Below are 27,557 nucleotides of genomic sequence, written 5' to 3'. Positions count from 1 at the left end.
AATTTTAAAAAAATAAAATAAAATAAAATTAAGGAAAACCATGCAAGGCTGATGATGCTAACTCTATTTGTTGAAAACAAGCTATCTCTTCTCCTCCCCATCCCCCCTTTCTCTATGTGTATGATTCAGGTAAGATTAGTGTCAAAATCAGTGAATGTCAAAGTTGATGTAAAAATCTTTAAAACTAAGAATTATTTTAATTCACCCACCTTATATGCTCTCTATACTTCCTGCCTCCTTGAGGATTTTATCATTCATTTCCCTTCTATATCTTAAACATTAAGTTCTCAGAATGTTGCAACTTCAACATTTTCAAGTCTCTCTCATCTTATGGGAAATAACCCAAAATACCACCTTGGCCCTACATATCTTCACAGAAGTCCTCTTCTTTCCATTGTCAAGTATCTTAAAGAGTTGTTTTACTCAAAGTTTATACTTCTTTACCTTTTGTGCATTCATCTCAGTATAATATGGAATTTAGGCCCACCAATTTCACTCTTCCAACCATTGACCTCTATGTTGCTAAAGCCAAAACACACATTTTTCATCGTCCTTCTTGTTTTCTTTGTGATGTTTCGTTTCTGAAAATCTCTTAGCTTCCAGTACACTATACTTTCTTGCTTTTTTTCTACTGTTTCTTTTCCTCTGTTCTTTATTTTTTTCTCTGTTTCAGTGGATACTTTTATTGATTTAATAGATCACCAACTTTGTCTCCCTACCTGCCTACAATTGGAATTTCATCTTATTTCCATGCTGAGTAGTGAAACAATGACACAGCTGTAATCAGAATAAGCTACTTCAAAAAGAGAAGCCAACACAGCTCATTTTCTTCTAGCAAGCAAAATATAAATATATGCATTCTAGAATGCACAATGGTTTAGTCACTAAGAAATTCAAATGGGATCCTGAAGAATGTAGGCAAATCCAGGGTGCAGTAAAGAGGAGCTGAGATGCTGTGCGCCTCTTTAAGGGTTCCTGGTACTGCATCTCTTGGCCATTAGCTGAATTTTGACATGAGGGAAGATTTTAGCTAATGCCAAGGAGAGATGCAGCAAGTGCTAGGTTGACTTAGGGGCTGTGCACAGGAACCAAAAGGCAGGAAAGTACTAAACACTGCTAAGAGCATCCACCCCAGGAAGGACTGGACCTTCCAAAAGCTCTAAACTCACACCACCCCCAGTGCTCACATGGCTGACTTTATCCTCTGTGTTCCATTTGGCACAGCAAGTGGCAGTGTCTCCACCACCTATGATGGTGATGCAGCCCCTGGCGGTGGCTTTCACCACCTCATCCATGAGGGCTTTGGTTCCTCGGGCAAAAGCTTCCCATTCAAATATGCCCACAGGTCCATTCCCCATGGTCTGCTTAGCCTGAGCAACTGCCTCAGCATATTTCTTGCTGCTCTCAGGACCATGGTCCAAGCCCATCCAGCCAGCAGGTATGCCAGAGGCCACAGTGGCTTGGCCAGTGTTGGCATGCTCATCAAACTTTTCAGCAGTGACGAAGTCAACTGGCAAGGTAATTTTCACACCATTCTTCTCAGCTTTGGACATCAGGTCTTTGACGATCTTGGCTCCCTCTTCATCAAACAGAGGAGTCCCAATCTCCATGTTGTTGAGCACCTTCAGGAAGGTAAAAGCCATTCCACCACCAATAATCATCTCATTGACTTTGTCCAGCATATTACTGATCAGCTGGATCTTGTCTGCAACTTTAGCTCCACCCAGGATGGCCAGGATGGGTCGCTCTGGGCATTCCAAGGCCTATTTCAGCTCCTTCTTCATCAAGAAACCTCCGGCCTTCTGTGGCAGACTGACTCCCACCATGGAGCTGGGGGCTCAGTGAGCAGTGCCAAAAGCATCATTGACATAGACATCTCCTAGCTTGGAAAGTGAAGCTTGGAAGGCTTCTATTTTGACTGACTCAGCTTTAATCTTATTCCCAGAAGCATCTTTTCCCTTCCCTTCTTCCTCCACATGAAACCAAAGGTTCTCCAGCAGGATGACAGACCCAGCAGCTGGGTCAGCACAAGCTTTCTCCACTTCTTGGCCCACACAGTCCTTTAAGAATAAAACATCCTTGCCCAGCACAGACTTAAGTTCTATAGCAGCTGGCCCCAAAGAATACTTGTCTGGCATGGGGACACCATCAGGCCGGCCCAGATGGCTCATAAGAACTGACTTGGCTCCATTGTCCAAGCAGAATTTGATACTTGGGATGGCAGCCTTGATTCTCTGGTTGGTTGTTATCTGGTTGTTCTTCATAGGAACATAGGCTCTTCATAGGTTGAAGTCCACTCTCATGACGACCCACTTGCCCTTCACGTCGAGCTTGTTCAGAGTCAGCCTGTTAGAAAGTGACATCCTGGCAATAGAAGGGCTGCGAGGCTGAGAGCTTAAACAGCGGAGAAGAAAGCAGCCTGCGTGTGCTCCAACCTCGTGCGGAATGCCGAGAGCTCCTCTGTTCTTTATTTTTTTTTTTTTAACATTTTATTTTTTTATTTTTTTTTTAATTTTTATTTATTTATGATAGTCACAGAGAGAGAGAGAGAGGCAGAGACACAGGCAGAGAGAGAAGCAGGCTCCATGCACCGGGAGCCCGACGTGGGACTCGATCCCGCGTCTCCAGGATCGCGCCCTGGGCCAAAGGCAGGCGCCAAACCACTGCGCCACCCAGGGATCCCTCCTCTGTTCTTTAAATGTCAGTGTTTTCCCAGGTCTTCTCCAAGCCTGTTAACTTTTTTTTTTCTTTTTTTTTTCTCCATTCTCCTTGGGTGATTCTATTTATATTCATGGCTTCAAGCATAACCTGGAAAGCTATGATATCCAAATATGTATTTTACGTTCTATCTGGATAATAAACCCATAAGATCCTATGTTATCAATCATTCAGAAAAAAATAAGATATTCGTGGACATTTTAGTTGACTTTTATGGTGTTTAGGAGTTAAGATAGTAGTGATAAGCACAATGATAGTATTGAGAGAGGACTCGTTTTAAGTCTTGAGTCAGTCATGACCTTGAGTAAATTGCTTTAATTATAAGCCTTGTATATACTTCATTTGTTTGTTTTTTTAATTTTTATTTATTTATGATAGTCACAGAGAGAGAGAGAGAGAGAGGCAGAGACATAGGCAGAGGGAGAAGCAGGCTCCATGCACTGGGAGCCTGATGTGGGATTCGATCCCGGGTCTCCAGGATCGCGCCCTGGGCCAAATGCAGGCACCAAACCACTGTGCCACCCAGGGATCCCTATATACTTCATTTGTAGAATGAAGTACGCACTTCATAAGATTTCCATGAGGATGAAGTGAGATCATAATTGTGAAGAGCCTGGCACATAGATAGTTCACAGTAAGTAGTAGCCCTTATTGTAATAAAATGATCTCTTGAACAAGTTTCACTTCTAATTGTAGAAAGCCAAAGTAGCACTCTGAGCCCAATCAGGAGACAAAAACAAAACAAAACAAACAAACAAAAAAAAACATGTAGTAGGTTAAAGCAGAACAGTTTAATACAAAGAATTACTGACTCTGACAAACATAACTATAAGATATAAAGAAATTCTGTGTGGTAAAGCAGAGAACGAGTACCTAAGAAAGGGTAAACTTGAAAAGGGTATTAACAGATACAGAGATAATCCATAAATCACAACACTGTAAAAATGTGTTCAAATACTGGAGAAAATGTAGTTTGGCTCCTAGAGAGCAGAGCTGACCACTGGAATGGCCAGGCCAGAACTGCTGTGCAAACAACAGCCACCTCCAGAGGTATAGACAAAGATAAGAAAATGACATGTGACAAGAAAATGGTTGCTGGATCTGCAGTGGGAATCCAGGTGCCAGTAGGGGTGAAAGGTTGTTAGAACTTACTCTTTGAAGGACTGACTTGGTGTGTGACCTTCTGGACACAAGTAGCTTTATGCAGGCTGTACTAGGCTTGTCAGAGGAGTCCAGGCTGTCTGTAGAAATATCATTGCCAGGATGAGGCTGAAAGGTCAAAGGACCTTCATCCTAGGCTTGTGACTGCTAAGTAGTAGTTCCTTACCAGATGTCCTTATACCCACACTGCCTATCCTCCTGGATAGTGCTGTGAATTGGAGGAAGTCTCTACCTCCTGCAAAATCTCCCCTGCTGCCCTCTACTGAGAAACTTAACAGTGTGCATTTAAAAAGAGAAATGCTTAAGCCAATTCTGTTGTTTACCATATTGGAGGTACATTTGGAAATGAAAGGCAATGAATTGATAACTGACACAACAGATAGGCTTAACAAATACAGAGATAATCTAGAAATCACAACACCATAAAAATGTGTTCAAATACTGTGTTTTGCTCTATAGTTCTTTCAGTTCCAAGCTTTTTGATATGAAAAATTGGTGTATATATGTATAACTTTCGTTCATGATTTAAATATGAATACCCATTAGCATCATGATAGCTATGCATGTGCTAGAAGATAATTTAATGAATTACAATATAGCACATCGAAGAGTTGCTATGGTCTATTGAATCAAAAATCCAGTTCTTGAAAACTGCCTAAACATAATTTACCTATCCAATGTCAGTTTAAAATTTGCATAATAAGCCACAGTGAGTTTTAAAAATCTCATACAAATAGTGATCCATTTAATATGTTCCACAAAGAAATATATTTTAAACATCTTTTATACATATATACATATTTTAAACAGTCTTTTATATATCTTTTATATATTCTAAGAGAGGGCTCATTTTCCCCCCATTACCTAAAAATGTTTCTCAGAAAAAATAATATAAAAAATTACTATGTTGATCATAATTCCAGGAGAAAACTAAGAATCCTTGAAAATATAAGCTTAATTGAACTGGTAAGAATTGCTGTTACAGCAAAGTGGCATGGCATTAGAATAACTCCCATCAGTTATCAGGTTATCTTTAATTCACAATTTACAACTAACCATTTTGTAACCTCAAGAGCTGTTCCTTTTCTCTAATTTATCTCTAATCATAATTTTTATTCACAATTGACCATTTATTATACCTCAGTGATGAGTACTTTTTATTTTTTTATCACACTTCATTTTTATATTTAAATTACGTTAGCTAACGTATAGTACATTATTAGTTTCAGCTGTAGTTTTCAATAATTCATCAGTTGCATATGACATTTCTTAATACAGCAACAAGGTCTTATTTTCATCATTGCATCGATGGAGAAAGAGGAGAAATGTTGCATTACCTGTTCAAGAGAATCACTTCAGAAGCAGAAGGGCTGGGATTTGAAGATTTTTTTGTTTGTCTCAAAAGCTCCTACTGATTTTAGGCATGTTTCTAACTCTAGGTCAAAGTGGAGACTTATATTTTATAATCAGAGGTGTTAGAATTGATGGCACTGCTTCTCAGACTTTCATGTACACATCGATTGCCTGAGGACTTTCATCAAATACAAGCTCTAATTTAGTAGGCCTGGAGTGAGACTTGAGATTCCAAAAAGCTCGTATTTGGTGCCTATGTTACTAGTTCATAAACCATACTTGGCATAGAAAAGGTAAACGGCAATGGGATTGGAACAGACCAAGATATTAGTGACATCTGGATAATCTGAAGATTTCAGTTCCTTGGCATTTATCTGAAGGACCTGAAAACTTATGCTCACACAAAAACCTGCACATAGATGTTTATAGCAGCTTTTGTTCATAGTTGCCAAGACTTGGAAGGAACCAAGAAGTTTTGCAATACGTGTATGTGATAAATACAAACAAATATTATTGAGCACTAAAATAAAAATGAGCCATCAAGCCATAGAAATACATGGAGGAAACTTCAATGCAAATTACTAAGTGAAAGAAGCCAAAGTGAGAAGGTCACATACTATATATAACTTTAACTATATGATGTTCCAGAAAAGAAAAAGAAACTGTGTTAACGATAAAAAGATGAATAGTTGAAGGGAATTTAGGGAGAAGATGAATCATTTTCCTTTGTTTGTGTTAGGGCACTGAAAATATGCTATGATATTATAATAGTGAATAGATGTTATTGTAAATTTGTCCAAACCCATAGAATGTAAATATCGAGTGGACCATAATATAATCTATGGACATTGGGTGATTACGATGTGTCACTGTAGGTTTATCCTTGGCAAAAACTGATAAAAATAATAATTTATATTTATAGTATAAGTATGTAAATAAAAATAAATATATTTTATATCCATATTAATTTAATAACAATTATTATTTTTAAAAATACCTCTTGGTGAATGACTTTGATGATGGGAGAGAAGCTATGCCTGTGTAGAGCATGATGTATATGGAAATCTCAATACTTACCTCTTAATTCTGTTGTGAGCCTAAGACTACTCTAAAACAAAGTCTAAAAGTCAAATAAGAAAAAATGTTGACATGGGCAGCGCAGGTGGCTCAGCGGTTTAGCACCGCCTTCGGCCCAGGGTGTGATCCTGGAGACCCAGGATCGAGTCCCACATCAGGCTCCCTGCATGGAGCCTGCTTCTCCCTCTGCCTGTGTCTCTGCCTCTCTCTCTCTGTCAATTGTGAGTAAATAAATAAAATCTTTTAAAAACATTTTTTTAAAATTCAGCATCAGTCAATAAATATGCACATGTTATCACATAAGGAATATATGAATGTGTCAGTGAATGTACAGTTAATACACGTGTATGTGCATATGTGCATGTATTTTGAAATGTTGATTAAGATATAATGAATAATTAACTATATAGCAAAGTCTATAATGTGTCTGTGTTTCTATATATGCTGATTAGAAGAGATCAAATATTATATACATTGGATTTCTGTTAAATTTTTAAACAATAATATTTCCATTTAAAGGTAATTTTATTGACATACACAAAAAATATATAGTGTTAACAGTTGTCAAGTAACTACAAATCAAAACAATTAGATACCATTTATTTTTCCTATAAAATTTTCAAAAATTATAATGATCAATATAAAGACTCAGTTCATGAGTCTGGTATACCAGATATTTATACTAACCAGTTTTATGTGGAAAAAATGCTTGCAGAAGCATTTTGGTGTTAGTGATAATTTGGAAACAACCTAAATATTCAACAATAGAAATTATGGCATATCTAGCCATTTAAAAAACTACATTGTTAGAACACTTAAAGACAAAAATGCTCACAATATGAACTCAAATGAAAAGACACAAAATAAAAAGTACAGGGCAGCCTGGGTGGTATAGCGGTTTAGCTCCTCCTTCAGCCCGGGGTGTGAATCCTCAAGACCTGGGATCAAGTCCCACGTCGGACTCCCTGCAAGGAGCCTACTTCTCCCTCTGCCTGTGTGTGTGTGTGTGTGTGTGTGTGTGATGAATAAATAAATAAAATCTTTTTAAAAAATAAAAATAAAGCAATAGAACTCTAATTCTGAACACACATGTTCAGTCAATATCCACCAAGTGCCTACCTTTTTTTTTTGTTTTAGTAAGCACTGTGTAGGTATTTGGATATATTAGTGAGCAGAATAGAGGCTCCTGATCCATATACATCTTATGGTTTAGCAGCAAAAAGACAAGAAACAAAAGGATTGAAACTTTTATTTATTTTTTTTAAGATTTTATTTATTTATTCATGATAGACATAGAGAGAGAGAGAGAGAGGCAGAGACACAGGCAGAGGGAGAAGCAGGCTCCATGCCAGGAGCCTGACGTGGGACTTGATACCAGGACCCCAGGATCACGCCCTGGGCCAAAGGCAGGCGCCAAACCGCTGAGCCACCCAGGGATCCCCAGGATTGAAACTTTTAATAGTAAAATATTGATAGTAAGATTATAGGTGAGCTGTATTTTATTTCTTCCATTCCCCCTTTTCTAATCACCTACATGGAGAGTGAGTTACTTTTACTGGAACAAAAATGCAAATATTTAAAAATGCAAAGAATCTATCAGAAAAATTATTATACTACTTAAAATGTTGCTTAACTAGTACTTTAGTACTAGTTAGTACTTGTGCTAACTAATCCTTAGTCCTTTTCGACTATTCAACCATTCCCTCAGGACTCTAACTTTAGACAATACTCATATCCTTTTTTAAAACTTTTTCTTCTCTATTCCAAAGAAGCATACTGGTCTCTCTAATTTGTTCTTTAAAAAATCAATGAAAATGTAATTAGTTGCAATTAATATATAAATATGAATCTTTGGTCCTGGAATTGGTTTGCCTGACCCAATTTAGCTCTGTAATTCTACGTGATTATCCATCCATTTAGAGTAGTGCCTTGATAGTGCACATCTCGTTTGAATTCTCCTTGTAACATAACTCAATACTAATTTACCTACGACTATATGACCTGTGATTTTGTCATTTAACCAAATCACTTTTACATTTGCATCTGATATTTTTTAAAATATCATGGTTAATGGCTGCATAATGTTATAGTTGTTCAAGTACTAAGTAGGTAATTATTCTCATTTGCACCATGACTATTATTATATTGAAATAAGCTACATTATAAAGCCTATTGATGGATTCCTAACCTACCTTTACCGGGCTTGTCAGATTGTCAGATTTTAGCACATCATCCCTTGACATCTCTACGTCAGTGGTCCCAAGCACAAATGTATATACAAAGACTAGCCCACCAACATGAATGAATGGAGAGGGTTGGGAACAAGGGGAACAAGGTCTTTGGAGAACATGGGCCTTTAGTACAAGGGACAGCCGGTATTCAGCTTCAGCTAATTTTGCCAATCAAGAGTATTAGCCTAAATTTTCTGATTTTTTGAAATGAATTAGAAAACTACTTTTATTATTTTATTTATTTTATTTTTTATTTTTATTTTTTATGGGAGTTCAGTTTGCCAACATATAGCATAACACCCAGTGCTCATCCCACCAAGTGCCCCCCTCAGTGCCCATCACCCAGTCACCCTAACCCCCCGGCCACCTCCCCTTTCATTACCCTTTGTTCGTTTCCCAGAGTTGGTGTCTCTCATGTTTTGTCACCTTCACTGATATTTTCACTCATTTTCTCTCCTTTCCCTTTATTCCCTTTCACTAATTTTTATATTCCCCAAATGAATGAGACCATATAAGGATTGTTCTTTTCCAATTGACTTATTTCACTCAGCATAATACCAGAAAACTACTTTTAAATGTAAAATTTCCCAATTACATAAAACACCAACCAAACACAACAGTCTAGCCAACTGGATTTGGTTTTCAAATTAGAAGAGTTCAAATTTATGAAACTTGTACATTGTCACTTGTTATAACCATCCTGAGATAGACTTTTTTGTTTCTGTTTCTGATTTTTGTTTTTTAAATATAGCATAGGGAAAAACTTTAAAGAAAGACATACAATTTCCTTATAAGTATATAGAAACACCCTCACCCTGAATTGTCAGATTGTCAGATTTATTGATGTTAAATTAGATGATTCTATTTAAAGTTTATTATTTTAAGTGCATCTTGCTTTTTTAAATTGTTAGGCTTTTTAAACTTTCATTTGATAATAAATCAACATAGGTTCATAAATGCCATGGATAATCATGACAAGAATATACGGAAATTAAGTGTATGTGTACAAATCACACGTCCAGTCTCTTGCTCCTTAAGCATTGTTTACTCTTAGATCTATAATCTAATTTTTTAAAGAAAATGCAATGTATAATAAATCTTGAGTTTCGAATACTATGTGCAATCACGATGCTCTAGCATCTCAAAAGTAGACAGGGAAAATAAAGAATCAGAACAAAGGGAAACTATTTGTTTCCAAATCAAGAACAAACAATAAACCATGTCTTAGTGGCTATAAACTCAAGGCATCAAGCCATAGAACAGGGTAATTTTTACGAAATATAGAATAATCTACCATGCATCAAGCAAACTGTATTGAATCTAATAAATCTAAAACTCTTAATAAAGTGCTTGGCAGGAAATCATCGAGCAGATCCAGTGTTCTGAGCTCATGTGCCACAGCTGTCACCAGAGGACCGGGGTGAAATTCTGAGTAGCTACAAAGGCAAAAACACAGAAAGTAGAGGAAAATTTCATGTCATTAACACTGTGAAGCAGTGTTTGCTCAGCTCAACAGCCTCAATGATTACATTTTGTTTTTCTGCATATCTACATTCTATTCACGTAATACCCATATGGTTCAAGTGGTGTCCCTATTATTAGTCTTCTGACAGGAATGTCCCTTGCAAAAGACCATTGTTTGCTTTATGGGGAAAAGAGATATTTAGAGAGACGTTTGTCTTGAGGATCCACCCAGCTTTAAGAAAGGGTAATGCCCATGACTGGACAACTTTAATTCAAAAACATTAGTACTATATTTTAGGTAAATGTTTAAGGAAGAGGAAGTATTACTAAACTCAGATTCCATTCTCCAGATGCTATAAAATGGCATGTGTTACCAATTTTTGAAAATACATATAAATTATTATTTTAATAGAACAACAATAGTAGTAACTAATTGTTGGTAAGCAATATGCCAAGAAATATATTGTGTATCTCACATGACTTGATTAATTTATCCTCTGTCACTCTGTGAGGTAGCTACTATTGTTACATCTATTTTCAGATATGGAAATAGAGTAAGTGGCAGAGCTGGGATTTCAATCTGATCAGTTTGATTCAGGAGGTAGTTTTACCTCTTTGAGTGTCATTATGGTGAGATATTTGCCTGGTAGGCAGTCAAGTATGATTCTAACCCCATACTTAGTCCAAGTCTTCAAAATGGAAAGTCTATTCATTTTGCCAACCTGCCTTTGATTCAAATGAGGAATCTGCAGGATGCAGCTGATCACTACAAACCCCGAGAACTCCCTCATTCACTTCAAGACTGGCAGGGTTTATATACCCTTATTTAATCAAATTGTAACTGAACCGAGTGAGAGTTTGTCCCCTCAATGCACAGAGAGCCAATAAAAACTGACACTGAGCTTTTGCAGTGAAGAAAGATAAGCTGTTAATGGTGTGGTCTCACCCATGAGAACAGTACCTAATGCTCAAAAGTCCTGTACCCCCTCATGGTTTGCAAGTGAGGATTTTTAAGGTCAAAATTTGGAGCAGGGGGCTCCTGAGAAGGTGGACGCTGTTGATTGGAGGCCCATGATGTCATGCTAGCAGATGCTCCGATGCCATTTCATTAAGTCCCACAGCGGTCTTCTCCGTCTCAAGAGATTTGGAATCTGAAAGACATCTCGATTCCTTATGTTAAAAATTTCACTAAGTACATCTGGTGATCATATCTATTTGTAAGCTAGTGGGGTTGCATTCTTACAGGTTTCTTGGCTAGTTCAGTTATGCCTGGGGATGATATGACCTCTATTGATCATTCTTTCATCTGAACTGATACGATGGAGGCCAGCTTCAAATATGATTGGATTACTTGTGATTTGTTTAATTTATGCTGTAAATCTAAAATCATATTGCTAATTCTTCTTTTTAAAAAAATATTTATTTATTTGTTTGAAAGAGGGAGAGAGTGAAAGAGAGAAAGTGGAAGAGAAGGGAAGAGGGGGAGGGAGAGAGAGCCTGACAAGAGGCTCGGTCTCACGACCTGGAGACCATGACCCTGAGATCATGACCTGAGCCAAAACCAAGAGTCGAGTGCTTAACCAACTGCAGCACCCAGGTGCCCCATATTGCTACTCTTCTAATGTTTGCTTTAGTAGGGAGGGATTTTTTTTTTTTCTTAACTTACTGGATTCTTTTGGCTGGTCTACTAATTAAATTGGTTAACATCTAATTTTGTACTTATGAGAGCCCCACAAAGACATGAAAAGCTTCAAGACAGGCAATTGAGGCTTAATATGCCATTCTGAGTTAAGGAGTTAGGGGTAGGGATCTGGGGCTTCAAAAGGAAGGAACACAATTAACAGAAAGATGATAAGAGCAAATAATTGGAAAACAAATGTTTGTCATGACCTGCAGAGACAGTGGGACACAGAGGAAACTGAACAAACGTATCTTGCTGAGTTCCCCTTAGCTTGGCACACCTAGCCTGTACTTTTTGTAGATATTTCTGGTGGTACCTCTCTTCCAGGACCAGACCTCCTCTGAATTCTCAGAGACAAATAAGGGGGAGGGGAAAGTTTTTGAATCCGTTGGATCTTGATTGCCTTCAGCTCAAAACAGTCCACATGACAAAGTGACACATTTTGTGGCAGCCTATTCTGATTCCCTTTAATTTCAAAGGGATTTAATATGCATAAGTGAATAAACCATTACGTTCAGTCTGTATAAAGGGTGTTATCAGTCATCTGCTTTGCATTGGGGAAGTTTTCCTCTGAGGGTAAATTCCTCTGAATTATGCTGCCCTATGAAAGGCAGCTATGCTTAGCACAACATCACTAGTGCTGCACTCTGCTGCACTATGATATGGCAGAAACACATCCTTTATAGCAGTGCCGAGGAATCAGATCTCCCCACCAAAATGAGCTTTCCAGATAGTTCTGTGTGCCTTAAACATTGAAGAACAGCATTCAAAAGATTTTATTTTAATTTTAATTTTTTTGAAGATTTTATGTACTTATTTGAGAGAGAGCAAGAATGTGTGCGTGAGTGGGGGAGGGGTAGAGAGAGAGGGAAAGAGTGAATCTTAAGCAGACTCAGAGCTGAGAGCAGAGCCTGATTTGGGGCTAATCTCAAGACTCTGAGATTATAACTAAGCTGAAACCACGAGTTGGATGCTAAACCTACTGAGCCACCCTGATCAGAAACTCTTTCGCTTAACATACAAGTTCATAGCTTTTTTTTTTTTCTAAAATTGCCAGATATTATCAGGAGCATAGCCTCCCAAATAATGGAGGAACTTCATCCTAGCCTCATGATGTACCAATTTAGTAATGGAGAATATAGAAGCAGGCAGGGATAGAGGGAGGAAATAATTGAAAGCTATTTGGGCAGCCCTGGTGGCACAGCGGTTTAGCACCGCCTGCAGCCCAGGTCGTGATCCTGGAGACCCCAGATCGAGTCCTGAGTCGGGCTTCCTGCATAGAGCCTGCTTCTCCCTCTGCCTGTGTCTCTGCCTCTCTCTCTCTCTCTCTCTGAATGAATAAATAAATCTTAAAAAAAAAAGTAAAAAATTGAAAGCTATTTGTAGTTTTAAAAAATTCCCAGATTTCACTCTATCATACAATAAGCTTTAAAGAAATTGCTGTTGTATTGAGACCAAACCTATTATAATGAGACAGGTCCAGATAATGATAATGTGCTGTGATTTTAAAATGAAATTCAGGACATAGCTCCAGGGTCTGTTTTTAATGACACCTCCATTGATAAAGGATGTAAAATTTTCCAAGTCTGTTAGCTAGTCATTCAGTAGTAAATTTGACCAAGTGTAATGGCACCCACATTTTCTTATTAGAGTGCTTATGGTTATCTACGTAGCAAATGGCAAATTGGAGATTTATATGCCATTTAAACTAGGTTACATCTAGGAAAATTCATTCTGGGTCATTATGGGAAGACTGCTCTTAAAACAGTCTAGTGGAACAGTTTTAGATGGTTTTGTGTAGTACCAAGAGTCATTAATATAACAAGAGATTCCTTTTTAGCAGAAGAGTTATTTGAATAGACAGCTGGGCATTGTAGTGCAAAACAGGCATCAGCTTAGTTTTGCACTTTGGCCTTATAACATAAAACCGTGTCATTACGACAAGCCCTATTATGGCAGGAAATCTGTCTAATGTAGCTCATTCTTGCTCTTAGTCCAGGGAGGTTTAATTACCAGAAGAATTAATCTCACCAATAATGGGGGATCCCTGCGTGGCCCAGCAGTTTGGCGCCTGCCTTTGACCCAGGGCGCGATCCTGGGGACCCGGGATCGAGTCCCATGTCGGGCCCCCTGCATGGAGCCTGCTTCTCCCTCTGCCTGTGTCTCTGCCTCTGTGTGTGTGTGTGTGTGTGTGTGTGACTATCATGAATGAATAAATAAAATCTTTTTTAAAAAATCTCACCAATAATAATAAGTAATATTTGTAAGGACTTTGAAGTTTACAAGGATTTTCACATATAGTTCCTGCCCTTGTATCATTGCCCATACTTCCTAACTGTTCTTCCTGACACCAGTTTCAACTCCTTCCAGTACATTCTCTGTATTTATGATCAAAACACAAATTTCATCACATTATTTTCCTGATTATACATTTACAGCATTTTCCTTATTGCCTACATGGTAAAGTCTAGGTCATTAGCAAATCATACAGTGTAGTAATATTGCTTGTGTGGAATCAGATTTTCCGTAACACACGCACACACACAAACACACACAAATATACCAAAATGTATTAAAAAGGTAGTGACAACATAGAGAGGAGTAGATGCTGCAGATCTTTGCTAGTCTTGTTTCCTAACATTTTCCATTGTAAAGAGTTCACAGCTTCCGGTGGCATAGATAATACAGGTCAGGGACCAGATAGATTTCAGACAAAATTTTAATAGCTCATATATATTAAACATTTTATACAACATGGCATAGTACTTAATACATAATAACCGCTCAACAATAATTTTCTAAACTTTATTTCAATGTGGCAAGTACTGCAGTATAATACATCCTCTACTATGGAATTTCCACAGACTGAGGATGTTGTTATGGTAAGGTTCCAGTGTATAAATTATGTGAAAATACTGGGCAAAAGGGAAGGAAATATTTTGCCAGCTGATAATATAATGTTGCAAAACTTCTATTCAAGGAGATTTTTAAAAATCTGAGTTTACTATTGTATATTTCACAGTTGAAAATAAGCTCTGGCCCATGAGATTTTACCTACACATTGGGGACAACATCTTGTTAAAACAAGATTGTGAAGTTTATAAGAAAGTAGTAAAGTCTGCCTTTCGATATAGACTTACATTTTTGTTCTTCCTGTTTCTTTTGGAATCTGCATTTTTCTGTGAATGATGAGTATTTCTTGGTCACCAAATCCTCTCTTAGTCTACATTCATTTGGTAGTACACTGGAAAGCTGAAGAAAAGTGATTAAAGACCAGGAATGTCAATGTTTTTGGCATGGAAATGGATCATATTTGACTTTTTCAAATATATGCTCTTGAAAATTGGCCATTCGTATGTACAGACGTTTAAATTTCTAAATATAATAAGCTGTGTAAAAGGAGATATGATTTGAGGAAATGAGTATAGTAATGGTCATTACGGGAAGCACCAGTGCAAAATTACCAGTTCAAGAACACTTTATGGAACATAATGAATTGTCATAGTTGTTTTTAGAGTTAGAAAGATTCTTTGACTAAATGTTAGAACATCTTTGTTTAACAGCATTCATTCTAAGAAAGACATACAAATACACTGATATAGTGTCACTGATCTCTCTTATTTACAAATCATTTAAATTACAAAGAACAAACATTCCCTTCAAAAAATCTGAATATACCCTTCCTTAGCTTGAACTTTAATTGAACTTGATAAAAGTAATTTGATTTTCAGGGTTGTTCCTATCATATCTTAATGAATTAAAGAAATATAGCAAAGATTCCTTGTGTGTATGTTTTTTGTAATAATGAAAAAAATCACAGTTACACATTACCTATAAAGAAAAAGAAGGAATATGATGTAGGTTGAATTGACTTATATACTACATCATTTAATTCCTACAAGTCTTTTGTTTTGTTTTATTTAAAAATTTTTTAAAATTCCTACAACAGTCTTTTGAAAGAGGAATTACAATCTTCACTTTAGATGTAAAGTACCAGTGCAATACTATCTTATATAGAATAAAGTTACAGTTGTTTATAATGAATTGAAGATTATTGTTTCACTGTGTTTAACATTTTCTGGATGATGCTGTTTTTAAAGAAAAGTAGTGTAAATGTAAAAATTCAATGTATTGGTGGGATCAATAATTGTGATCACATTCAACATTTATAAATTCATTTTCTCTCTAAATTGAAAAGAACTGGAATTTTTTTTAAAGAGTGATTTATTGGGCAGCCCGGGTGGCTCAGCGGTTTAGCGCCGCCTTCAGCCCAGGTCGTGATCCTGGAGACCCGGGATCAAGTCCCACGTAGGGCGCCCTGCATGGAGCCTGCTTCTCCCTCTGCCTGTGTCTCTGCCTCTCTCTCTCTCAATCCTCTCTGTGTGTTCTCATGAATAAATAAATAAAATCTTTTAAAAAAAGAGCTACTTATTGATTTATTTATTCATGATGGACATAGAGAGAGAGAGAGAGAGGCAGAGACACAGGCAGAGGGAGAAGCAGGCTCCATGCCGGAAGCCCGACGGGGGACTCGATCCCGGGACTCCAGGATCACACCCTGGGCCAAAAGCAGGCGCTAAACCGCTGAGCCACCCAGGGATCCCCAAAAGGACTGCAATTAAAGAAGAGACCAGAATTATTTATATCATTAACTTTATTTTTTCAGTGTTCAGAATAAAAGTCAATATCAACATGTGTAATAACAACAGTCTTTTCCAAAAAGTCTATCTCTCACAATTATTTTTAATAAACGCAAAGATAATAGGAAAGAAGTGTTATCTAGTTATCTAATTATAGATATCTATGTTATCTAGTTTTGTGAAAACACATAATACTGAGAATGTCAGAATTTTTTGTTTAGGAACATGATCTCTTTAAGAGTGTGATGAAAATAATAGATCATCTTCTCAGAAGAAGAACTACATATGCATACACACTAATCCTCCAATCCTCAAATCAATTAAAATCCCTTTTATGTATGCAGTAGTATGAAATATAGAACCCACAGATTTATGATGACCCAAGATCCTACAATTATTTACTCCCTGCAATCTTCATGCTTACCCCCAAGGATTTCAAACCCCAATTACCCTCCACTGTTTGTTTTCCCTAGCATTTTCACCATCTGACGACACATGATGTAATTTACTCATGCATTGAGTGTCCATTGCCTGTTCCACTTTCCAGAATGCAGCTTCCACCAGGGCAATGACCTTTGTCTATTATGGTCAACAGTTCACCTAGAACAGTTTCTGACACAAAACAGTCCCTCATTATTTCCTGAACCAATAAATAGATTTATAGTGACTGTATATGTCGTATTAAGAATATAAGCCTCAAATTTGAATTCAAGAACCTTTTATTGAATTGTTGATCTGCATATCCCTAACTTCATCCTTTTAAAAGTAATAGACCATGCATGTTGTTGTAGTGTTTTTAGGATGAAATAACAAATATATAATCTTATAATAACCATCTATCACTTATATGACTGCACAGATTGTTCCCTGAATTAGCCATAGAATGTGGAGGCCAAAGCCACCACTTCTTATAGGATTATCAAATGTCCATATTAAGTGTCAGTTTTGATTGAAAGTTTCTTTAAGGGTAAGTTGATAGTTTACAATGTCTTAATGACCAGAAAAATTTTATCAAAAATAATGGTAATTCAAATATTATTATAGCAAGTAAATTATTAAATTCGGAATTACACCCATACTGACACCCCCCCACACACACACAATTAGACATTTTTCCCCAGTGTATTTACCTCGGATGATATCTGAGGTACCTCAGATGATGTTTCTTTGATTTGTTGATTGGTTTTCATTATTTTATTTTGTTTTCCAGCATTGTGTCCTTACTCTCATATTTTTGGGCCATTCTTCAAATAGAATATCCAGGTTTCATTACCAATGGTAAGATGAAACCATGAACTTAAAAAGTCACCTTAATAACCAAATGTATCATAAAATGTACAAGTAGAAAAAAAGTCTATGGCATCGCTAGCCAATATATCTTTATCACAGCTACTACTGAGAAGACAGACTGATAAAATGTGGGAAGATAATTTAGATTTTGTGAGGAAGGAAAACATGTTCTTACACTTAGGGACTATTCATTACATTTTAGTACAAAGGAAATTTTTTATATAGCTGAGTTATCAGCCAGTGAATGAAAACAGAAGGATGAACAGTTCTATATAATTGTTGTAGAATACTCGCCAAGTCTTGTGAGATTCAGCCTGAGGATAAGTGGGGAAGAAAGAATAAAGGGAGCTCATCAAACAGTTGATACTCTTTGTAGGGAGGGCCTCTTGGTTGTTGGATAGGAGGAAGCAGGCAGATGTCAAAACTATGTTCATAGCTCCTTCCTCTACAATGACACAGGTTCTGTTAGATACTTCTCACACTGAAATAAACGACTCTGTTCACACACCCGTGTGCAAGATTAGAATATTTATTCTCCGTGATATGACTACTCCTTAAAACCCAGGCCGTCTGGCAAACTATGCGTGAATGAATGGATGAATGAATGAGATCTATGAGTCACCTGCCACAGAGAATGAGAGTTTATTGTGTTTGTCTAGATAAAGAACATACTGGGGTGTAAGTTTTGTTGTTGTTGTTGTTCTTTTACCTAAACTTGTCAATTATACTCCTTCTTACCATTATTCAGTTTTATCCTAAATTTCATTATTATCTTCTTAAATAATTTGTGCTATAAACCAGCAAGTCCCCTTGTTCCTGTGTTTTCTCGTACTGCTGTGATACCATTTTTTTTTTTTGTTGGATTAGTCTGTATGTCACACACATAAGAACACAGCAATTGAGATATTAACAATGTTAAACAATTTTATTAATAGAATATATCTCTCCATTTCTTCAGGTCTTCTTTAATATCCCTTCATTGGGTTTCACAATTTGCTACATAAAATCTGTAAATATTCTGCACTTAACAACTATATATTTTGTAGCATTTTCTTTCTTGTGAATGGTAGCATATATTTGGCTATATTTTCTAACTTATTGCTATGTAGAGAAATGTGCTGATTTTACAGAAGGTCTGAAATGCTGATAATAATAACTGGAACTTCAGAAATATGGATTAAAACAGAGAAAAACAAAGAGAAAAATAGTAAACTAGATAATGAATTTGATGAAATCACTCAGAATGAAGTGCAGAGAAATAAAGATAAGAATAGAAGAAGAAGAGAGGTGCCTGGGTGGCTCAGTCAGTTAAGTGTCTGCCTTCAGCTCAGGTCATGATCAGCCCTTCCTTGGGCTCCATGCTCAGAGGAGAGCCTGCTTCTCCCTCTTCTCCCCATTTATGCTCTCTGTTGCTATCTCTCTCTCAAATGAATAAATAAAATCTTTTAAAAAAAGAGGGAGAGAGAATATAAGAAGAAGAGATTGAGATAACTGAAGGAGAAAGTGAGGAGACCCAGTCTATAGTAACAAGTTCTAGAAGGGGATACCGTAGATATTGGAGGGAGAACTGTATCAAAACTTGGCCCAGGAAAGCTCAGGACTGTTCTGGTGGCCTTGGAGAAGCCCACTAGGGCATGATGCATCATGGTTAATGACATGGACTTTAGGTTTAAATTAGTATCAGTTAAAGTCACAGCTCCAACATTTACGAAAAGTGTGAGTGCCCTTGTATATGGGCATCACGTGAGCTCCTACTTTATCATATTGTCAGTGAGACAATACAAGGGCACTGTTCAGTATTGTACCTGACACATAACACCCAGAGAATGTTACCTCTTATAGGATTCTAAAAGTGTAATGCTACTCACATTAATAGAATAAACTGATGAATGATAAATCAATGTATTAATATATTGTATAGAATTATTTAATTATTAATGTATTAATAATAATGTAATGATTTATATATTGCTATATTATATTAATATTAATTATATGGAGGTGTAGAGGTGCTAAATAATATCTTTAAGACCTAGCTATCATGGAATTAAATACATTGTTCCTTAGAGATGAAAACACTTGTCATGCATATCTAGTGCTGCTATCATTCCAATAGTAGTATAATTTTATTCTCATTTTTCAGCTCAAAAGATTCCAGTTTGGCGGGATTAGGAACTAAGAATTGTGGGGAGCTAAATTTTGGGCTAGGGGGCACTTTAGATAAAAAAAAAATACTAAAGCTTGGATCATTTGTCAAAATGACACACCTGAGTAGTGATGAAGCCAGGATTCAAACCCATGGTGCATCCCTGTGCAAATTTCTGTCTAATAAGCCACTATGAGACACACCGAGTCATTGAAATGCAGAGTAAGTGATAGGGGAAGCATTCACATTATGTTTACCAATAATGTAGGGAAGGAAGGAAGGAAGGAAGGAAGGAAGGAAGGAAGGAAGGAAGGAAGGAAGGAAGGAAGGAAATACTATGAATACATTTTAAATAGGATACAAATTTGTACAGAGCTTGTAACAAAAAAAAATAAAAGACTTCTTTTAATAGAAGTTTAAAAAGGTCTGGGAAGGAGTTAAACAAAAGATTTGTATTTACCTCTAAAAAAACTCCTTATTGCTTTCCATACTCTTCTACCATGAAAACTTTTACTTTTTAATAATTTTATTTAAAAATGACTTTTTAAAACAAAATATAGTCTCAAGAAAGGCAAGAAACCACATTTGGAGTTAGGAGTTTGAAGGGAAGCAGTAGTTTCTATTTATAATGAATTCAGAATATAAAAAAGTAGTAAAGGACAGGCTTCCACCTCCTCTCCTTCCTCTCCTCCCTCTCATATTGCCCTCACTCATTTTCCCTTTGATTTTTCCTACATTTATGGTAGTTCAGGGTGCATATTGCACAAGAGATCCAGTCTAACAGGATGAAGGAGGGCTTCAGTCCAGTGCTAAGATACCACTGCATCCACCAGAAGAAGAGAGAGCCGTTTCTTACTTGATAACCTTTCCACTCCTATTTTTGCATGTCTGTGCTGTGATCAAAGCACGGGCCTTAGTTGTGAGGCTCTTGATATTGAGGGCAGAGTGGGGGACTTTGGGGGCATACGCCCGAACAGTCATCTGTTCACCTAAGCCAAGTGGAGCTGAAATCCTGCATATGTGCCAGAATGCCATTTTTTTCTTTCTCCTTTTCTCTGTTGCTTATCATACCCTGGACTATTCAGGACAATCAGCAATTGGACAGAATACTCAAGGAGGGGGATATTAAGCTCTACTTTTTTTTTTTTAAGATTTTATTTATTTGAGAGAGAGAGAGAGATCACCAGCATGAGCAGGGGCAGGGGGAGGTCAGAGGAAGAGAGAAACAGACTCTCCCCGCTGAACAGGAGCCCAACTCAGGGCTCCATCCCAGGACCCCAGGATCATGATCTGAACCGAAGGCAAACACATAAACAACTGAGCCCCCAGGTGCCCCTGAGCTCCACTTTTGAAGGGAAGAGTATCAAATAATTTTTAGACACATTTTAAAATGAAAACTTTTTTTATATTGTTTGCATAAAAATGCCAAGAAGAATTACAGTGTTACGTATACAGAGATAATTTAACAAAGAATCTCACACTCTAGTTTTTGAATACAAGAGAACAACACTATAATTTGTACTGGTTATTACAGAAAAAATGTATATATGCTAATTTTAAGACAAATTCTCAAATTTAGAATATCTTAACCAACTCTTCCAATTTATAATTTGAGTAAATATTGCTATGCTACATTCAGTATTTAACTCAAAAATATTTCTGTACTCAGACCTCTGTAGAATACCAGATTGTTATAGATTGTGAACAAATCTATATGAAAAAATACATCCCAGGGTTCCTTGGGTGGCTCAGTGTTTAGCGCCTGCCTTCAGCCCAGGGCATGAACCTGGAGTCCCAGGATCAAGTCCCATATTGGGCTTCCTGCATACAGCCTGCTTCTCCCTCTGCCTGTGTCTCTGCCTCTGTGTGTGTGTGTGTGTGTGTGTGTGTGTGTGTGTGTGTGTGTCTCATGAATAAATAAAATCTTTAAAAAGAAAAAGAAAAAATACATCCCAGACTAAGTTCAGGTATCATTACTATTGTAGCAAACCATATTCTATATTTAAATGGTTTCTAATTTGGTAAGCAAATATAGAAAACTTGGAGTGGATTTAATTCAAAAATGAATTATAAAGCAACAAAATACGCTTCTGTAAAATCTGATTTCTAAGGAAGTTAATTGAGATTTTCTTAGAACAGTAAAATCCTGAAGTTCTGAGTATATAATCATTTTCAGGAAAAATATCTTTAATCTTGATACATGGCTTTTGTGCACAAACTTTATATGAATAGGAGGGATGATGTAAAATATAAGATGATGGGATCCCTGGGTGGCTCAGCAGTTTAGTGCCTGCCTTTGGCCCAGGGCATGTTCGGGGAGTCCCAGGATCGAGTCCCACATCAGACTCCGGCGTGGAGCCTGCTTCTCCCTCTGCCTGTGTCTTTGCCTCTCTCTCTCTCTCTCTCCTTCTCTCTCTCTCTCTGTCTGTCTCTCATGAATGAATAAATAAAATCTTTAATAAAAAAATATATATAAGATGCTGACAGGGGTTCCTGAGTGACTCAATCGGTTAAGTGACCAGCTCTTGATTTCAGCTTGGGTCAGGGTCTCTGTCTCAGAGATCTTAACCAAGCCCTGCCTCTCTCCTCAGAGAGTCCGCTGGAAATTCCCTCTCTCTCTCTCTCTCTCTCTCTCTCTCTCCCCCCCCACCCCCCTGCTCTGCGTGTCCTCCTGTTCATATGCACTCTCTCTGTCAAATAAATAAATCTTTCTTAAAAAAGAAAAAGATATAAGAATCAATAGATTAAAAATATTAGTTATGCTAACAAGGAAAATTAGAACAAGATTAAAATATAAAGATCAAAATTATTAGTTATGCTAACAAGGAAAATTAGAACAATCTTTTATCAACACTGCAAATTTAGTATTTGGCATATTTTTTTTAAAGATTTATTAATTTATTTATTCATGATAAATAGGCAGGCACTAAACTGCTGAGCCACCCATGATAGACATAGAGAGACAGAGAGAGAGAGAGAGAGAGAGAGAGAGAGAGAGAGAGGCAGAGACACAGGAAGAGGGAGAAGCAGGATCCATGCCGGAAGCCTCACGCAGGACTCGATCCCAGGACCCCAGGATCGCGCCCTGGGCCAAAGGCAGGCACTAAACCACCGAGCCACCCAGGGATCCCCAGTATTTGGCACATTATATTCTATTTAACATTCTGAAATTTCCCTATTTTGCTGCCAATTTTTTCACATATCTCTTTATCTTCCGATCTATTCCTTTCCACATGCCTCTTCCTGTCCACTTTTACTACTGAACTGAAACTACTTTCTCCATTACCATCTATGACACATCATTCTATTTTCTATTTTTCACAGATCATTGATCTTTTCATTTTTCCTGTTTCTTGACTTTCTGTACTGTTGAATTTCTCTAGTTTTATAAGATTCTTTACACGTTAATTTTTGCACCTCTACAGTATTTTTGTTTTTCAGTAATTCTTTAAGGATGCACATTTCTGTAATTATCAGGTCAAACAATACAAAATATTGTTAAATCAGTACAATTAATATGCCATTATCAACTAGTGATAGCATTTATAGTTTTCTTTAAAGTTATGGTTTTTTTCATTTCTTACTCTAATAGGCTGGAAACCTGCAATGGGGGTGGTTACATGTGTTTGCCTTTGTCCACTTCTTTGCTTTTAACTATGATTTTGATTCTCCTCGTTTTCCTCCCCTCTCCATGTTAGAGTTACAGAGATGTTTAAGGGCCTATTTCCTCTCTCTTATTATTTCCCTTAGTTTCTCAGACACTGGGAGTTTCCCACCTACAGTTTCTTTGACACAAGCCAATGTATCTTCATTCCTGCTCATTACATCTTTCTCAGTCTCAAAGCCTTCTTTCTCTGACCCATCCAGTTTCTTCATCGTGGAATAGTCTTGCCAAAACAAGAGACCCCAATTTTATTAATGATAAAGTTTATATACTTACTTGTGTGATTTGTAAATAAAATCATACATATAATTTGTACTTCTGAAAGACATTTTAAATTGAGGGCAGATTGTCTTTTATATTTCTTTTTTTTAATAAATTTATTTTTTACTGGTGTTCAATTTACCAACATACAGAATAACACCCAGTGCTTATCCCGTCAAGTGTCCCCCTCAGTGCCCGTCACCCATTCACCCCCACCCCCCGCCCTCCTCCCCCTCCACCAACCCTAGTTCATTTCCCAGAGTTAGGAGTCTTTATGTTCTGTCTCCCTTTCTGATATTTCCCACACATTTCTTCTCCCTTCCCTTATATTCCCTTTCACTATTATTTATATTCCCCAAATGAATGAGAACATACACTGTTTGTCCTTCTCCGATTGACTTACTTCACTCAGCATAATACCCTCCAGTTCCATCCACGTTGAAGCAAATGGTGCGTATTTGTCGTTTCTTATGGCTGAGTAATATCCCATTGTATACATAAACCACATCTACTTTATCCATTCATCTTCCAATGGACACCGAGGCTCCTTCCACAGTTTGGCTATTGTGGACATTGCTGCTAGAAACATCGGGGTGCAGGTGTCCCGGCGTTTCATTGGATCTGAATCTTTGGGGTAAATCCCCAACAGTGCAATTGCTGGGTCGTAGGGCAGGTCTATTTTTAACTCTTTGAGGAACCTCCACACAGTTTTCCAGAGTGGCTGCACCAGTTCACATTCCCACCAACAGTGTAAGAGGGTTCCCCTTTGTCCGCATCCTCTCCAACATTTGTGGTTTCCTGCCTTGTTAATTTTCCCCATTCTCACTGGTGTGAGGTGGTATCTCATTGTGGTTTTGATTTGTATTTCCCTGATGGCAAGTGATGCAGAGCATTTTCTCGTGTGTATGTTGGCCATGTCCATGTCTTCCTCTGAGATTTCTCTTCATGTCTTTTGCCCATTTCATGATTGGATTGTTTGTTTCTTTGGTGTTGAGTTTAATAAGTTCTTTATAGATTTTGGAAACTAGCCCTTTGAGCGGTCGTTTGCAAATATCTTCTCCCATTCTGTAGGTTGTCTTTTAGTTTTGTTGACTGTATCAAAAAATACAAAAGCTTCTGTGCAAAAGCTTCTTATCTTGATGAAGTCCCAATAGTTCATTTTTGCTTTTGTTTCTTTTGCCTTTGTGGATGTATCTTGCAAGAAGTTACTGTGGCCAAGTTCAAAAAGGGTGTTGCCTGTGTTCTCCTCTAGGATTTTGATGGAATCTTGTCTCACATTTAGATCTCTCATCCATTTTGAGTTTATCTTTGTGTATGGTGAAAGAGAGTGGTCTAGTTTCATTCTTCTGCATGCGGATGTCCAATTTTCCCAGCACCATTTATTGAAGAGACTGTCTTTCTTCCGATGGATAGTCTTTCCTCCTTTATCAAATATTAGTTGACCATAAAGTTCGGGGTCCACTTCTGGGTTCTCTATTCTGTTCCATTGATCTATGTGTCTGTTTTTGTGCCACTACCACACTGTCTTGATGACCACAGCTTTGTAGTACAACCTGAAATCTGGCATTGTGATGCCCCCAGCTATGGTTTTCTTTTTTAAAATTCCCCTGGCTATTTGGGGTCTTTTCTGATTCCACACAAATCTTAAAATAATTTGTTCTAACTCTCTGAAGAAAGTCCATGGTATTTTGATAGGGATTGCATTAAACGTGTAAATTACCCTGGGTAGCATTGACATTTTCACAATATTAATTCTGCCAATTCATGAGCATGGAATATTTTTCCATCTCTTTGTGTCTTCCTCAATTTCTTTCAGAAGTGTTCTATCGTTTTTAGGGTATAGATCCTTTACCTCTTTGATTAGGTTTATTCCTAGGTATCTTATGCTTTTGGGTGCAATTGTAAATGGGATTGACTCCTTAATTTCTCTTTCTTCAGTCTCATTGTTAGTGTATAGAAATGCCATTGATTTCTGGGCATTGATTTTGTATCCTGCCATGCTACCAAATTGCTGTATGAGTTCTAGCAATCTTGGGGTGGAGGCTTTTGGGTTTTCTAGGTAGAGTATCATGTCATCGGTGAAGAGGGAGAGTTTGACTTCTTCTTTGCCAATTTGAATGCCTTTAATGTCTTTTTGTTGTCTGATTGCTGAGGCGAGGACTTCCAATACTATGTTGAATAGCAGTGGTGAGAGTGGACATCCCTGTCTTGTTCCTGATCTTAGGGGAAAGGCTCCCAGTGCTTCCCCATTGAGAATGATATTTGCTGTGGGCTTTTCGTAGAGGCTTTTAAGATGTCGAGGTTAGTTCCCTCTATCCCTACACTCTGAAGAGTTTTGATCAGGAATGGATGCTGTATTTTGTCAAATGCTTTCTCTGCATCTAATAAGAGGATCATATGGTTCTTGGTTTTTCTCTTGCTGATATGATGAATCACATTGATTGTTTTACAAGTGTTGAACCAGCCTTGTGTCCCGGGGATAAATCCTACTTGGTCATGGTGAATAATTTTCTTAATGTGTTGTTGGATCCTATTGGCTAGTATCTTGTTGAGAATTTTTGCATCCATGTTCATCAGGGATATTGGTCTGTAATTCTCCTTTTTGGTGGGGTCTTTGTCTGGTTTTGGAATTAAGCTGATGCTGGCCTCATAGAACGAATTTGGAAGTACTCCATCTCTTTCAATCTTTCCAAACAGCTTTAGTAGAATAGGTATGATTTCTTCTTTAAACGTTTGATAGAATTCCCCTGGGAAGCCATCTGGCCCTGGACTCTTGTGTCTTGGGCGGTTTTTGATGACTGCTTCAATTTCCTCCCTGGTTATTGGCCTGTTCAGGTTTTCTATTTCTTCCTGTTCCAGTTTTGGTAGTTTGTGGCTTTCTAGGAATGCGTCCATTTCTTCTAGATTGCCTAATTGATTGGCGTACAGCTGTTCATAATATGTTTTTAAAATCGTTTGTATTTCCTTGATGTTGGTAGTGATCTCTCCTTTCTCATTCATGATTGTATTAATTTGAGTCTTCTCTCTCTTCTTTTTAATAAGGCTGGCTAATGGTTTATCTATCTTATTAATTCTTTCAAAGAACCAACTCCTGGTTCTGTTGATCTGTTCCACAGTTCTTCTGGTCTCGATTTCATTTAGTTCTGCTCGAATTTTAATTAACTCTCTTCTTCTGCTGGGCGTAGGGTCCATTTGCTGTTTTTTCTCTAGCTCCTTTATGTGCAAGGTTCGCTTTTGTATTTGAGTTCTTTCCAGTTTTTGAACGGATGCTTGTATTGCAATGTATTTCCCCCTCAGGACTGCTTTTGCTGCATCCCAAAGATTTTGAACGGTTGTATCTTTATTGTCATTAGTTTCCATGAATATTTTTAATTCTTCCTTAATTTCCTGGTTGACCCTTTCATCTTTTAGCAGGATGGTCCTTAACCTCCACGTGTTTGAGGTCCTTCCAAACTTCTTGTTGTGATTTAGCTCTAATTTCAAGGCATTATGGTCTGAGAATATGCAGGGGACGATCCCAGTCTTTTGGTATCGGTTCAGACCCGATTTGTGACCCAGTATGTGGCCTATTCTGGAGAAAGTTCCTTGTGCACTTGAGAAGAATGTGTATTCAGTTGAGTTTGGATGTAAAGTTCTGTAGATATGTGTGAAATCCATCTGGTCCAGGGTATCATTTAAAGCTCTTATTTCTTTGGAGATGTTGTGCTTAGAAGACCTATCGAGGGTAGAAAGAGCTAGATTGAAGTCACCAAGTATAAGTGTATTATTATCTAAGTATTTCTTCACTTTGGTTATTAATCGGTTTAAATATTTGGCAGCTCCCACATTCGGGGCATATATGTTGAGGATTGTTAAGTCCTCTTGTTGGATA

At 37.4% G+C, this 27,557-nt stretch overlaps 1 protein-coding gene and 2 pseudogenes across 2 annotated transcripts in view; 2 read left to right on the top strand and 1 right to left on the bottom strand.

The window, feature by feature from the left end:
- LOC140597400 (small G protein signaling modulator 1-like) overlaps nt 1-15,462 on the top strand; it is a 49,661-nt gene extending 34,199 nt beyond the window's left edge. For both annotated transcript variants that reach the window (XM_072745665.1, XM_072745666.1), the window contains exon 7: nt 5,158-15,462. The gene's annotated coding sequence lies outside the window, so the exon portion shown is untranslated. The remainder of the gene's footprint in view (nt 1-5,157) is intronic.
- The window catches only part of LOC140597390 (FAS-associated factor 2 pseudogene), a 61,239-nt pseudogene that overhangs the window by 7,085 nt on the left and 26,597 nt on the right, over nt 1-27,557 (top strand).
- On the bottom strand, nt 678-2,363 carry LOC140597392 (phosphoglycerate kinase 1-like; annotated as a pseudogene).

This window comes from Vulpes vulpes, unplaced genomic scaffold (genome assembly GCF_048418805.1).
Source record: "Vulpes vulpes isolate BD-2025 unplaced genomic scaffold, VulVul3 u000000643, whole genome shotgun sequence".
Classification (NCBI taxonomy): Eukaryota; Metazoa; Chordata; class Mammalia; order Carnivora; family Canidae; genus Vulpes; species Vulpes vulpes.
The sequence above is the reverse complement of the archived record's forward strand: the minus strand, read 5'-3'. Positions and strand labels throughout refer to the sequence as shown.